The sequence below is a fragment of the Ranitomeya variabilis genome, chromosome 8, assembly GCF_051348905.1.
Source record: "Ranitomeya variabilis isolate aRanVar5 chromosome 8, aRanVar5.hap1, whole genome shotgun sequence".
NCBI lineage: Eukaryota > Metazoa > Chordata > Amphibia > Anura > Dendrobatidae > Ranitomeya > Ranitomeya variabilis.
Window position 1 is genome coordinate 65,977,014 of NC_135239.1, and position 14,195 is coordinate 65,991,208.

Below are 14,195 nucleotides of genomic sequence, written 5' to 3' on the forward strand. Positions count from 1 at the left end.
CATTTCCTTCTCCCCAGTCTTCCTCCAGACTCTGGCACCTTGATTTCCGAATGACATGCAAAATTTGCTTTCATCAGAAAAAAGTACTTGGGACCACTTAGCAACAGTCCAGTGCTGCTTCTCTGTAGCCCAGGTCAGGCGCTTCTGCCGCTGTTTATGGTTCAAAAGTGGCTTTACCTGGGGAATGCGGCACCTGTAGCCCATTTCCTGCACACGCCTGTGCACGGTGGCTCTGGATGTTTCCACACCAGACTCAGTCCACTGCTTCCTCAGGTTCCCCAAGGTCTGGAATCGGTCCTTCTCCACAATCTTCCTCAGGGTCCGGTCACCTCTTCTCGTTGTACAGCGTTTTCTGCCACATTGTTTCCTTCCAACAGACTTACCATTGAGGTGCCTTGATACAGCACTCTGGGAACAGCCTATTTGTTGAGAAATTTCTTTCTGGGTCTTACCCTCTTGCTTGAGGGTGTCAATGATGGCCTTCTTGACATCTGTCAGGTCGCTAGTCTTACCCATGATGGGGGTTTTGAGTAATGAACCAGGCAGGGAGTTTTTAAAAGCCTCAGGTATCTTTTGCATGTGTTTAGAGTTAATTAGTTGATTCAGAAGATTAGGGTAATAGGTCGTTTAGAGAACCTTTTCTTGATATGCTAATTTATTGAGACAGGTTTTTTGGGTTATCAGGAGTTGTAGGCCAAAATCATCAGTATTAAAACAATAAAAGACCTGACAAATTTCAGTTGGTGGATAATGAATCTATAATATATGAAAGTTTAATTGTAATCATTACATTATGGTAAATAATGAAATTTAACACTATATGCTAATTTTTTGAGAAGGACCTGTACATACATATATAGTATATACAGTACTTTGCAAAAGTTTTAGGAAAGTGGGGAAAAATGCTGCAAAATAAGAATGCTTTCAAAAATAAAAGTGTTATTAGCTTATTTTAGGAGTAAATTTACACACACGTATGGGCAAAAATGTTTGGTACCCCTCTGTTAAAGTAAGAAAACCCACGATGGTCACAAAAAACCCACAATGGTCACTGAAATACCTTGTAAATAACAAACTAATTTTAAATTGACTGAATCTCAACTAATGACAATCAGATATTGCTTTTCTATTTTGGTTGAACATAAAAATAAAACAAAATAATGAAAATGGCCTGGACAAAATATAATGATACCCATAATTTAATATTTTATTTGAATGGTGCCTTCTCCATACTGTAGGTTTCAGCTCTTTCCACAGATGTTCAATAGATCAGGGCCCCTAGAAGGTGACTTCAAAAGAAGCCAATGCTTTGCCATTCTTGGATGTTTTTATCAGTGTGTTTTGGGTCCTGTTGGAGGACTCATGACCTACGACTCTGATCAAGCTTTCTGACACTGGCAGCAGATTTTGCTGCATAATGCCTTGATAGTCTTGACATTTACCGGTAATTGTACCCTGCACAGCTTCAAGACTCCCTGTGCCAGGTGCAGCAAAGAAGCCCCAAACATAACCAAGTCTCCTCCATGTTTCACAGTAGGTACAATGCTTCATTTTTGCATCTGTGAACATAAAGCTGATGTGACTTGCCAAAAATCTGAGTTTTGTCTCTTTTGTCCAAAGGACATGCTCATAGAAGATTGTGGCTGGTCAATATACATTTTGCAAAATTCCAGTCTTGCTTTCTTAGTTTTTTTGCTTTCAACAGTGGTTTCCTCCTCAGTCATCTCCCATGAAATCCAATGTAGCCAAGACAAAGTAAGATGGTGGGATCTGACAATGATGTACCTTGGAGCTCACCTCTAATCTCGTTGGGATTTTTTCAGGCTTTTTGGTTACCATTCGTATTATCTGTCTCTTAAATTTGTCATCAATTTTCCTCTTGCGGCATAGTCCTTAAACTTGTGAATAATATGTGCATCTATAGTAATAGGAACATCAAGCTGTTTGGAGATGGTCTTATAGCCTTTACATTTAACATGTTTTTCTAAAATATTATTTCTAATCTCATGAGACAACTCTCTCCTTAGCTTTCTTTAGTCCATGTTCAGTGTGTCGCACACCATGATACCAAACAGCACAGTGACTACTTTTCTGCCTTTAAATAGGAGGACTGACTGATTACAAGTTTGCAGACAGCTGTGATGTTAATAACAGGACACACCTTAGTTTAACATGTCCCTATGGTTAAATTATTTTCAATCTCTTCTAAAAGTGACATCATTTTTTTCCAGGCTATTTTTATTAGCTTTTTTCTTTTCAGTTGAACCGCAATTAACTGATATATTCAGTCAGCTAAAATTGAAAATTACTTTTGTCAGTTTCAAATTCCTTGTCTAACCACTTAGATGTCATGGTCCCTATTGACTAAGGCATCTAAGGGATTAAACAGCTGTGATCAGAGCTAGCTCTAATCACTGTACTTAATGACGATTGCCTTTTATGTAAAGCAGCCAGCTCCCGCCAGGCATAAAGAGATTTCAGCGCATAAGCCCATTCCATACAAAATCTCCCAACTTCCGTCATAAATATTCAGCAAATATCGGGAGAATTGGGTGGACGTCAGGGAGGAGGTGAGACTGTTCAGCATTGGACTCTAGAACGGTAGCGCGCCTTCCGCCATCGGTGATAAGCCATTGTAACCTCCTATATATTTGCCTTCTGTAAGATTGCACTTACTAAGTGTCTTGGGGGACACTCACTTGGCACGGGATTAGCGTAGTCAGGCACAATTTTTCACACAAAACAGTCCATCCGGTTTATTAACGTGTCATAAACCGGGTTATGCACAGTTCATATTATACATTTCATAGAACACAATAGGCACCAACTGGTGATATTAACTTGCAGCTTTATCTTGTACACTTCATATACGGCTTTGTCTCACAGACACTAAACATGCTGGACCTCTCACTTCGTCCAGTTACCATGGGTGTCCGTACGCCGAACAGTTCACCAATGTCCCTAGTCATGTAGCGCACATGACATTGGGTCGCGGTCTTTAAACACGCTGAACCTCACTTCGTTCAGTTACCGTGGGAGACCACACAGTTCATAGACTATCACAAGCACCAACAGTTAACGGTACCTTATGGGAGCTCCTGCTCCACCTACTGCCTCCTCGTCAGTCCTCTCTCCTGGGGAAACTGCCTTTACGAGGTTCACCAACTTGCCTGGCCGGCACACATCAGTCAGTCCAGAGCCACCGAAGGACGATAGCTTCCCCAACACAGACCTTCCAGAACCATAGTCTTACTGTGTGCTATTCAGGACGTCCATCCCACATGAGTCCATCCAACACACTGGCATGTGCTCTTCAGGATTCCTACTCCCAGGAAATCCAACACAGGTTGTGCTTTTCAGGAAGCCTACTCCCAGGTCTTCCAACACAGGTTGCCCAGTGTGCTATTCAGGACGTCCATCCCACATGGGAACGTCCAACACACTGGCATATGCTCCTCAGGACTCCTACTCCCAGGAAATCCAACACACTGACATCTGCTCCTCAGGACTCCTACTCCCAGGAAATCCAACACAGGAACCACACAAGAACTCTGTGACCCACACCCTGGTCACATTATATACACTTAACCACTCCCCTAGGTGGGAGAGTGTGTGTGTGTGGCTAGTTTGTCCCGCCCATCTCACACAACTAGCCTAGTAAGTCTCCCTTCATAGCTATACAACTCTTGAGGCACTACAGGTCCCAGAACAACAACATTGCATCAGACTTACCACGCAGACTCCCTCTGCAACACATATCGGCCATTCACAACACTGCCAGTCACTGTTTCACCACCATTATAACAACAAATATGCCTCCATGCATATCCCAAGGAGCACACACAGTGCCCCCTAGCCGCCACAGGGGTCACTGCATCACACTTCCTATAGTTTCCTTTCTTCTGTTTTACATTTTACTCAGCTTTTTCCCTCAATACCTTAGGAAGGATAGTAAAGTGCAAATGACTCGTTTTACAGCGTTTAATACAAAACAGAGCAATGAATACATGAAAAATGGGGAGAAAAAAAATCATGCTTTTTAGTATGACCTGTCATGTTAGAACTCACTAAAGAGGCCAGAAGTGGCAATAAACAATCATTGCTTTTAACATAACTTTCCTTTGTACGCATCATTGAAAACAGCCTTTATGTAAAAATGGGCCATTAGCCCTCCACAGCAGATAATGCTGGTTTGAAAAACAAGAGGTCCCAGCTGCCTCTCATAATGGAACAGGATAGGATTTCTTTTCTCTTATGTGTGTTTACACATAACGAATGCAATTTATAGTACTAAGAAATGTATTTTACAACGTCACAAAGCTTTTTGTAAGTAATGCCTGAAAGTATGAGAACAAAAACTCAATAGAGTCAAATATTGTCTTGTGTGGAAACTATCCAGTGCTTGGCTTACTCAGATGTGTCCACCATCATAGCTTGCAGATTTGGTTCATGGTATCATCGTTCTTCTGATGGAAGGAAGTGTTAGAGTGGGGCCTCCAGCTATCAGAAATTTGAGCATACAGAGATATTCTGCAGTGCCGAACAGAGGCACATAGAGGACCTATGGCTCCATAACACTGAATCACAGGTTCTGTAGGTACCAACTTTTGAGGGTCTGTTCACACAGCCTTGTTCTGTGCATCATGTATGAGAAGTAGTGTTGAGCATTCCGATACTGAAATATTGGGTATCGACCGATATTCGCGGTATCGGAGTTCCGATAATGAGTTACGATACTTTTAGTATATCGAATACCGGAATCGGAAGTTCCCAAAATGCAATGAGCCAGTTTGATTTTATTCAGCCAATGAGGATCCTAAGAAGTGTGGGCACATCCTGTTAGCCATGTTAGGCATGTTAACTAATGGCATGGCTGTGATTGGCTGCTGAAATGATGTCATGATGCACTATGAAAGCCGCCGCCGCCATTTTGGGTTCACTCTGCTGTGAATTCAGTTAGGGACAGGACGCTGCCGTTCTGAGGGACAGTTTGAGCTAGCGATTTGCTTTATTGTGCTTTACCCAGGTTACTTTATCAACCGCTGTAGCTTTGTTTTGCCTTGCAGCGCTGTTCACGGCTGTCTGCGAGGTCTCTGTGTGTGAGTGCAGCTCACGCTGTAGTGTGTTCTGCAGCCACCTCTGGTTGTAGTCCGCTCAGCATGCGTCACTGCCTCATACATTGTCCTTTTTTGCATTAGTGCTGCTCATTTTTCCTGATTTCTCCTATTAGTGTGGTTCCATCCGTATCCAGCTAGATTGCTTGCAAACACTATATAGGAGTAGATGGAGGAGCCTTTCTGCAGCCTTGCAGCCAGGGCCGGACTGGGACTAAAATTCAGCCCTGGCATTTGAAGTCACACAGGCCCATTTGTCACATGGTGACTGTATAATATCTTTGTACACTTGTAGGTTACAAGAAGTGAGGGGAGTGTAACACGACTATATAACATATAATTACAGCTGTATCCAGCATTACAGCTCAGTCCCCATAGAATGTAATACAGCACAGCCCCCATAGAATGTAATACAGCCAGCCCCAATAGAATGCAATGCAGCCAGCCCCCATAGAATGTAATGCAGCACAGCCCCCATAGAATGTAATACAGCCAGCCCCCATAGAATGTAATGCAGCACAGCCCCCATAGATTGTAATACAGCACAGCCTCCATAGAATGTAATGCAGCCAGCCCCCATAGAATGTAATGCAGCCAGCCCCCATAGAATGTAATGCAGCCTGCCCCATAGAATGTAATGCAGCCAGTCTCCATAGAATGTAATGCAGCACAATCCCCATATAATGTAATACAGCCAGCCCCCATAGAATGTAATACAGCACAGCCCCCATAGAATGTACTGCAGCACAGCCCCCATAGAATGTAATACAGCCAGCCCCCATAGAATGTAATGCAGCACAGCCCCCATAGAATGTAATACAGCACAGCGCTGCAGGAGCCGTCACAGTCCACCTCCACATGGACCCGTGAACGCTTACCTGTTATGACCGATATGAGCACAGCAGTGGCCAAACATCAACAGGCCATATTGAAATTAATTTCTTTGGGGAATCGAAGCCACAAAGTGCAGGAGCTCTGGAATGCCATCAAGCAGCAGAACGACGTGTGGTTTGTGCCAGCGAATCTCCAGCCAGGCATGGTAGTGTGTGACAATGGCCGAAATCTGGTGGCAGCTCTGGGCCTAGGCAACCTCACTCACATCCCATGTCTGGCACATGTGCTCAACTATTTTGAAAGTGTAATTGATGTACTTCTGTATGCAGAAAGTATGAGGAGGGTCATCCATAGACCCCTGAAAGGCAACAACTGGTTGGCCTCATTAAAATATTGAATATTACAAACATTTAATGTGCTGCTGTCATCTAGTGGTGTTGAAAAGTGTGGGCTAATCAGAGGTTTGCTCCTTTTTATGAAATGTCTGCACTCTCTGTTGACAGGCGAAAGCGCCTGTCTGTTATGACCCCCAACACTAAAAACCCACTCAGATAAAACGCTAAAAGCATGGCAGCACAACATACCCAAGGCATAGAGGGACACCTCATGCCAGGTGTCCAGCTTTGACACCAAATAGTTGAAAGTCGCAGAGGAATTAGGGAGTACGCTGGTTTGGTCAGCCAGGTATTTCTTGACCATCTTTAAAAACTTGTCAAAAATACCCAGTCATCAGGCCCTGGGCGCTGGGCTGGTGTCATGAAATAGGCTCACACCTTTGACAGTGTACCCCTGCCTCTGTTGTGTGTATCCCTGGCCTCTCCTCCTTGGTTTTGTAAGGAAGCTTGTCCCTTGCTAATTTTTTCAACATATTTTCCATAATGGCCTCCTGTTATAGCACCATTTTAGAACACATCTCCACCTCAGGGTCTAGCAGGGTGAGAAACCAGTACTCTTTTTTTGCCAAGATGAATGTAACATGAGGATCTCAGGAAAGGCAGCGGTACATAAAGTTGACCATATGTGTCAAGCTCCATACAGCTAACATTTCCCTGTCTCCACCATGATGACGACTCTCCATCTCCTCCTATCTCTTTTCTTCCTCATTCCCATCCTCAGCCCATCCACATAGGAGAGATGGGACAAAGGATGTGTGGCTAATTGCCTCTGTTGTGCTAGCCAAAAGCTCCTGTTCCTCCTCCTCAGCGTCCATCTCCTCATTGTTACCCAATCTGCACTGAGCAGATGCGATGAGGCTGTGCTGGCTACAATCTCTCTTTGTTATGTCCTCCTCCATCCCCAGGCTAAAGAGGAAAAATTAGGTGGCACTCTGTGATGCAGTAAAAAAATTCTTTCTTTATTCAATACAAGTAGTACATGGATGCAAGGGAGCAGGTGTAGCGGAGGACGACGACTGTTTCACGTCAACTAGATGCTTCAACGGGTCCAAGTCCATACTTCTGTGGCCTGGACTTTGTACGACGTTGATCATTTCAGGTGTTGCATCCCGAATTTTGCAAGACGTACACTGCTGGTCCACCGAGTAAGCTTGAAAAGGTATGTTATAAGTTGTTTGGTGCTGATTTTCCTTATTTTCCACTCTTCCTCCATCCTCACCTGGTCAGCATGCAAAGCTTCATGTTTAATTATGAGCAGTGATTGTATAAGTAGGCACAGAAGCGGGATAGTTGCGCTGTCTATGAGGTCATCATCGCTCACCATCTTTGTGGAGTCCTCAAAGTCTCGGAAAACCAAACAAATGTCAGACATCCATGCCCATTCTGTATGTTCGGAGGTTAACCAAAATACCGTGTTGGAGTTGGTACTCAACCACTGGCCTCTTTTGCTCACAAAGTCTTGCCAGCATGTGCAGTGGGGAGTTCTAGCACGTGGTGACATTGCACACCAGTCGGTGAGCTGGCACTTACAAGCGCTACTGGAGCACTGCCAGAGTGGCGACAGCTGTAGCTGACTTGCAGAAATGGGCGCTGATGTGGCGTACCCTGACCAGAAGGTCTGGCAAATCTGGGAATATTTTCAGAAACTGCTGAACTACCAAGTTGAACACATTTGCCAAGCATGGTACATGTGTGAGCTTGCCAAGCTTCACAGCTGCCACCAGGTTACGCCCATTATCACATACGACCATACCTGGTTGGAGGTTCAGCGGCAAAAACCACAGATCTTTCTGGTCTGTTATTCCTTTAAGTAACTCTGCCATGGTGTGTGATTTGTCTCCTAGACAAATTAGCTTCAGCAGAGCATGTTGCCACTTCACTGAGGCAGAACTGCAGAACTTCCGACTGATGGGGACGACGTGCTCTGAGAAACCACATCAGAGATGGAGGGTGAGGAGGAGCAGGAAGGGGTGCAGGAATTGCTGTAGAAGGTGAAGGAAACACCGATAGGAGTAGGACCAGCAATCCTCAGCATCAGGAGCACATGAGCCTTACCAGGGTGTGACCCGGCCCCAGCCTCCACAATGTTCACCCAGTGTGGCATCAGGGAAATGTAGCATCCCTGGCCACAAGCACTTGTCCAGTCTTAATGTATAGTATTCCCTTCAAGATAGAAATAAACCAAAATCAGCCAAGAGAATGAAAAGTTTTAGGAGGTCAATGTATATAGAGAGACATTTCTAGGCAGTTTAAGTACCATTTCATAGTTTTTTTTTAATTTTTATTTCAGTGTTGGAGTGGTGCTACTATTCTAAGTTCCCTGACCCTATTATAGTTACCAGGTGCCATCTTCAGCTATTCTCAGTATCACTCCTGTCTCGCGCCATCATCTTGTGACAGCAACTTCTGACTGACCGGAAGTCAGATGTAACAGTCAGAAATTCTCAATGTATGAGTATGAGAGCCTCGTTTTGGCCTTGTTCTGACTAGACTTATATTGCGTAGCAACCTCCGTATCGCACAGCAACCACTGAAGCGATGAGGCAGGTCACAACCTGTAGAAGATGACCTGAGTGGTGCCAATAACAGATGAAGATGGTGGCTGGTAAGTATAAGACAGGGAGCAGGGAACTTAGAGTAATGATACTGTGGCACCCCTGAAGGTCCAGTTGCCACAGAGGTACTGCACCTCAGCCAGAGGTGTGATGCCCCAACTCTCTACTAAGGAGGGGACACTGTACAGAACCCTAACACTTGCATCCAACACTAGACCTCCCCAGGCTAGGGAGGGATTAGGTAGAGGGTGCGGGTGGAGAAAGTGAACAAGGGGAGGAGAGAGTTAGTAAGTCAGTCAGTCTGTGGGAAAGAAGAGAGAAGAGCAGACGTAAGAGAGAGTTGATGAGAAGTGGAGCAGAGCAGACATATGGGTCTGAAGCTCCTGCCAGTTTCAAGAGAGAGAAAGGAAAGATGCTCCCAGGAAGAGAGAAGGGGTCCTAGGGGCACAGGAAGTGCAGAAGCCATCCGTGGGGCCTGCATCCAGGCTGACCAGCGTCAGGTAGAGGGACCAGGTCACAGAAAGGAGAACCGGCCCCTGATCTAGTGGACTAACTACAGGTCTCAACTAGGAACCCGGAGGCTGTCATGTCTGTAAGTGTGACAGCCAAGCTCACACCTACTTCGCTGAAAAGGTAGACATAGAGGGTCAAGGGGACAGTGAAGATGTCGCCCGGCCTGACCCGCGACTACCGGCTCGGGACACTGGGTGTGAAGCACAGGGCAGGAGAGGAGGCAGCCAGCACAGTGAGATGGCCAGGAAAGGTATATAAAAAAGGGGGTTCTAGACAGGTGCCCCAAGTTACTAGAGAGTTCCTGGACTACTGACCTGGAGGACACAGCACCCCGACTGGGGAGTAACATCTGAACTGTGAGTAAAATGTGAAGACTGCATCTTGCTGTGTCTTCTCAATTCTTTCCTTCGAGACTTGCTCTGCACCACTACCACCATCAGAACTTTATCATACACTTCTTTAAGTGCCCTGGGGACTAAGCTCTACCTGTGGGGAGCTATACCAACTCTGCTGCAACACCATCAGCCCCAGCAGTCCCTTTAAGCAGCGTCAGCCATTCCTGGCTGAGTACCACAGGTGGCATCTCGAACATTCCCCTTATCCCCTACAAACTTTATTTCCATCATCCATCTCTATTTCATTGCACGCCCAGGGCCACGGACCAGGTCACTGCTGCCATGACCACCCGTTTAAGGATCGTCTGACCCGGTTCCAAGTACCCCACGGCTCTAGCGGGTGTTGCAATACCACTCCAGCACTGCAATAAAAAAAACCGCTGGAGTGGTGCATGAAAATTATTTCTCCACAGTATAGTAGCAGTTAGACAGTCTGTTAGATTCTGGCATTAAACTTGTGTCTATGGTAATTGGCACCATAACAGATGTCTTTTGCAATCTAATTCCCTCCAAGACTGTAATTCAGTGTCAGGTGTAAGGAAAATTAGCTGAAGCAGAAACCTGGACGACTCCAGAAAAGCAATGAATTAATGATGGGAAAAATTCTGACACACAAAGTATGCGGGAAAAGTTTGGGAAAACAACAAATGTTTTTTTGCAATTTTAGAACTAAATTCGGAATTTACTTTTGTTTTACAAGAATATAAAAATAAGTGAGAAAGCTTTATAAGATGTCACACCCATTAGAAAAAAAGATGAAAATTCTAGGAGGGAGTAATCTGAGTCATACAAAGAAACTATAAAACATTAGAAAAGTGTTACAAAACAGTAGTGTTTATGTTTGCTGTTGCCAATGGAATGGATTTTTTCTGAAATTAGGTTGAAAAGGTAAAACTAACACTTAAAGGGCTTATCCGGAACTTTTTTTAAGACCTTACAGGCAGGAACTTTCTAATTACCTGCTGTTTTGCACTGGAACAATCTCTGCCGGCTCATAGGGTGAGTCCCCTGCTTCATTTCGACTCTCATCAACAGAGCAGCATCTTCTCTTTCACTCTGCTCTGTCGACAGGTCATCACTGCCGATGTCATGCTGATTGACAGCTGCCTCCCCACTAACTACCTGCAGGAAGCTGGCTGTAAATCACCATGAGATCTGCTGTGGTGCTCCGATGACAGAGCAGACTGGAAGGGGAAATACTGCTGTGATGCTGGCTATCATCACTTCTCACAGACAAGCTGTGTTATCAGAATCTCCATCAGTACATGAATACATCACCAGAACCACCATAAGAACATGAATACATGGCCAGAACCAAAAGTACTTGACTGCAAGAACCAAACTTAGTACAAAGATCAATGGGAATATCAACTCAGCCCCGAAACAGTTGTATCGCATGAACCTACAACTCACAGTATGTCGTCAACAATGGTAAGGAGATATTGGTAGTTGTTATTTACAGCCATTATCAGACTGCGGACCATACAACCACCACATAACTGATGAGAATTAGTCAGTAACACAAATAAAGTTTTATATCCATGTACCCTATAGATGACATCTTCTCTGGAGACAACTCTTTCTTTTCACCTTCATCTTCTCTAGATGCCATGATGACTTCACATCCACAACTAGTCTCTGCAGACCTCCCTCTTCTCTGGTCTTTTGCAGCACATCCCCACACAACAGTGCCCTTAAAAATAACAATCTCTATCTGTATCCTAAAGAAATCACGATAGTCCCTGAAAAAGGTTAAATGCTAGACACTTCACCAAATATATATTCCCCAAAACAACTTGGGAGCAGTATACTCATATCCCGGGGTAGGAAGAGATTCAAGCAATCATCAATTCAAAAACATTTTTTTTATTGATTAATACATAACATTAAATGCTAAATATAAAATGACAGGGAAAACCTCCACAGAGATACAGAATATGCCTGAAAAACCAATGAACATGATCTAGACTAGATTCATGCAAAGGAAAAGCCAACAGTAGTACTGTAGATCATAAAGTGCCTGTACAGCTGCTGTAATGAGGGTTATGTTAATCCCCATCCAAACGGTTAGCCTAAGGTTATCCCCTAGGATGTAAAATTTCAGTAGATTATATTCCACCTGCAGTGGAATGTGGTGGCAGGTGGTTTCACACACTCAGCATTTTTGGAAAAATGCAGCACTTCTTTTAGTCATTTTTTTTTTCTTGCCTGTTTTCAACAAAAAATGTTGCCGCCAGATGTTGACTGTAAGTCAATAGGAAAGTATAAAACACCACAGTAGGAGAGATGTATTAATTAAATCTGCTATAATTCTGTTAATTTGTGCCAAAAAAACCTGACTTGGGGTATGTGCACACGTTGCGGATTTGGCTGCGGATCCGCAGCCGTTTTCCATGCGGTGTACAGTAGCATGTAAACCTATGGAAAACAAAATCCGCTGTGCACATGCTGAGTAAAATTCCTCGCGGAAACGCAGCGGTTTATTTTCCGCAGCATGTAAATTCTTTGTGTGGAATCCGCAGTGTTTTACACCTATTCCATTATAGGAATCCGCAGGAGTAAAAATGCAGGCGAAATCCACACAAAATCTGCACAAAATCAGCAGAAAACCTGCAGGGGATCCGCAGGTAAAGCACAGGCCATTTTACCTGCGGATTCTGCAGAATCCACGTGGAAAGATCCGCAGTGGAATCCGCAACATGTGCACATACCCTTACATGGTTTCTACCACATTTATTATGTGCTTTTGACACTTTTTCCTTTGCTAGGTGAAGAGAATGGGGCATCAGACTGCGCTGCTCGCCTGTCAGGATAATGTACCAGAGAAGTCCTAGTAGATGTAATGGAGAATAGACTTTATTTTGAAATAAAATCTATTCTCTATTACATCTACTAGGACTTCTCTGGACGTCCTCCTGACAGGCGAGCAGCGCAGTCTGATGCCCCATTCTCTTCACCTAGCAAAGGATCATCACATCGGGGCCTGCAGCAGCCGCCAATGCTAAGTGCAGTGGTTGTGCCTCACACAACCATAATAGGTGAGTGAATTTATATTATCTCTCACGAATATTCCCTTTATCTCGGATAAGATCCTATGTGCGCTCTATATTCCTTCTAGATACCCTGACACTTTATCCAACAATTTGCAGTGGCTTAATAGAAATGGATCATGGTTTGCTTAAAATTTTTTTACGTGGCCTAAATTTTTATTGCCTCAAAAATTAGTGTGTTATTGGACCAAAATAAGGCAACTAATTGTGATGGTAAACTTAGACTAGAGAGTCTAAAAATACACAAAATTATCAAACTACGTATGCAATTTGTGTGGTTTTTATGAGGCCCGTATTTACACTTTTGATGTGGTGGCAAATCAATAGATATCTCAACTTTAAAAAGTGCCTTAATAAATAATTGTAAAAAAACCCTCATGAAATTCAAAATCTGTGGGTTTAATAGACTAACACTGAAGGATGAAAAGGTTACACAATGTTGACATGTGACTGACATACCAATTGGCGTCTTACATTTTTCCAATGCAGGATTTTTGCCACTTTTAATGCCAGTGTATGTATTGGACTAGCTGAAGATTCTGATGCCAGAAGAAATACGTCAAGTTAAAAAAGTAAATTCAAGTAAAGTTTACATTTTCAGCCAAAATATAGTTGTGGAAAAAAGAATATTTTTTCCAGTATTTTCCAAAAAATACAACTCTTAAAAGAATTATACATTCTACATTGGAAATTCCAGTAGATTGTGATAATTGTCTTGAAGGGGGTTTCCACAACATCCTTTCAAAACAAACCAGAGAAAGGGGCTTAAAAAAAATAAAAAAGTAAGGAATGAGTGTTTCTTACTTAAATGGACCCCTGGCAATCTAGTGCTGCCCTTCTGGTGGTCTTGACTTAGACCGGAAGTAATGATCCTTTCCATCACATGACAACTCAGGCCATTGATTGACTGCAGAGTTCTCTAATTGATGGAAAGTCATCACTTGCAGCAGAGCTGGAATAGCATAGGTTCACATGGATAAGTAAGATTTTATTCATTTTTTTAACAATCGCTTTCCCTGGCTAGATTTGAAAAAGTGGAGCAATACCCTTACAGCTCCATCTAATGCTATAATAATGCTATGCTAAAAGTAACATGCATCTAAGTGCAATTCTCATAAACCCTTTTTCGCACATGGCTATCATAGATTATAATAAATCAGCAACATTTACAATGTTATAGTCAATATCATGTGCAGGACTGCAATTTAACAGCAGTGATACAAACAAATGCCTAGCGACAGATAAAGAGCATAACCTAGGGCATAAAGTAGGCAACACAAACAAATCCATTAAAAAATGTGTTTTATTAAGTTTTCATAGAGCCAAAACATTAAAAGCA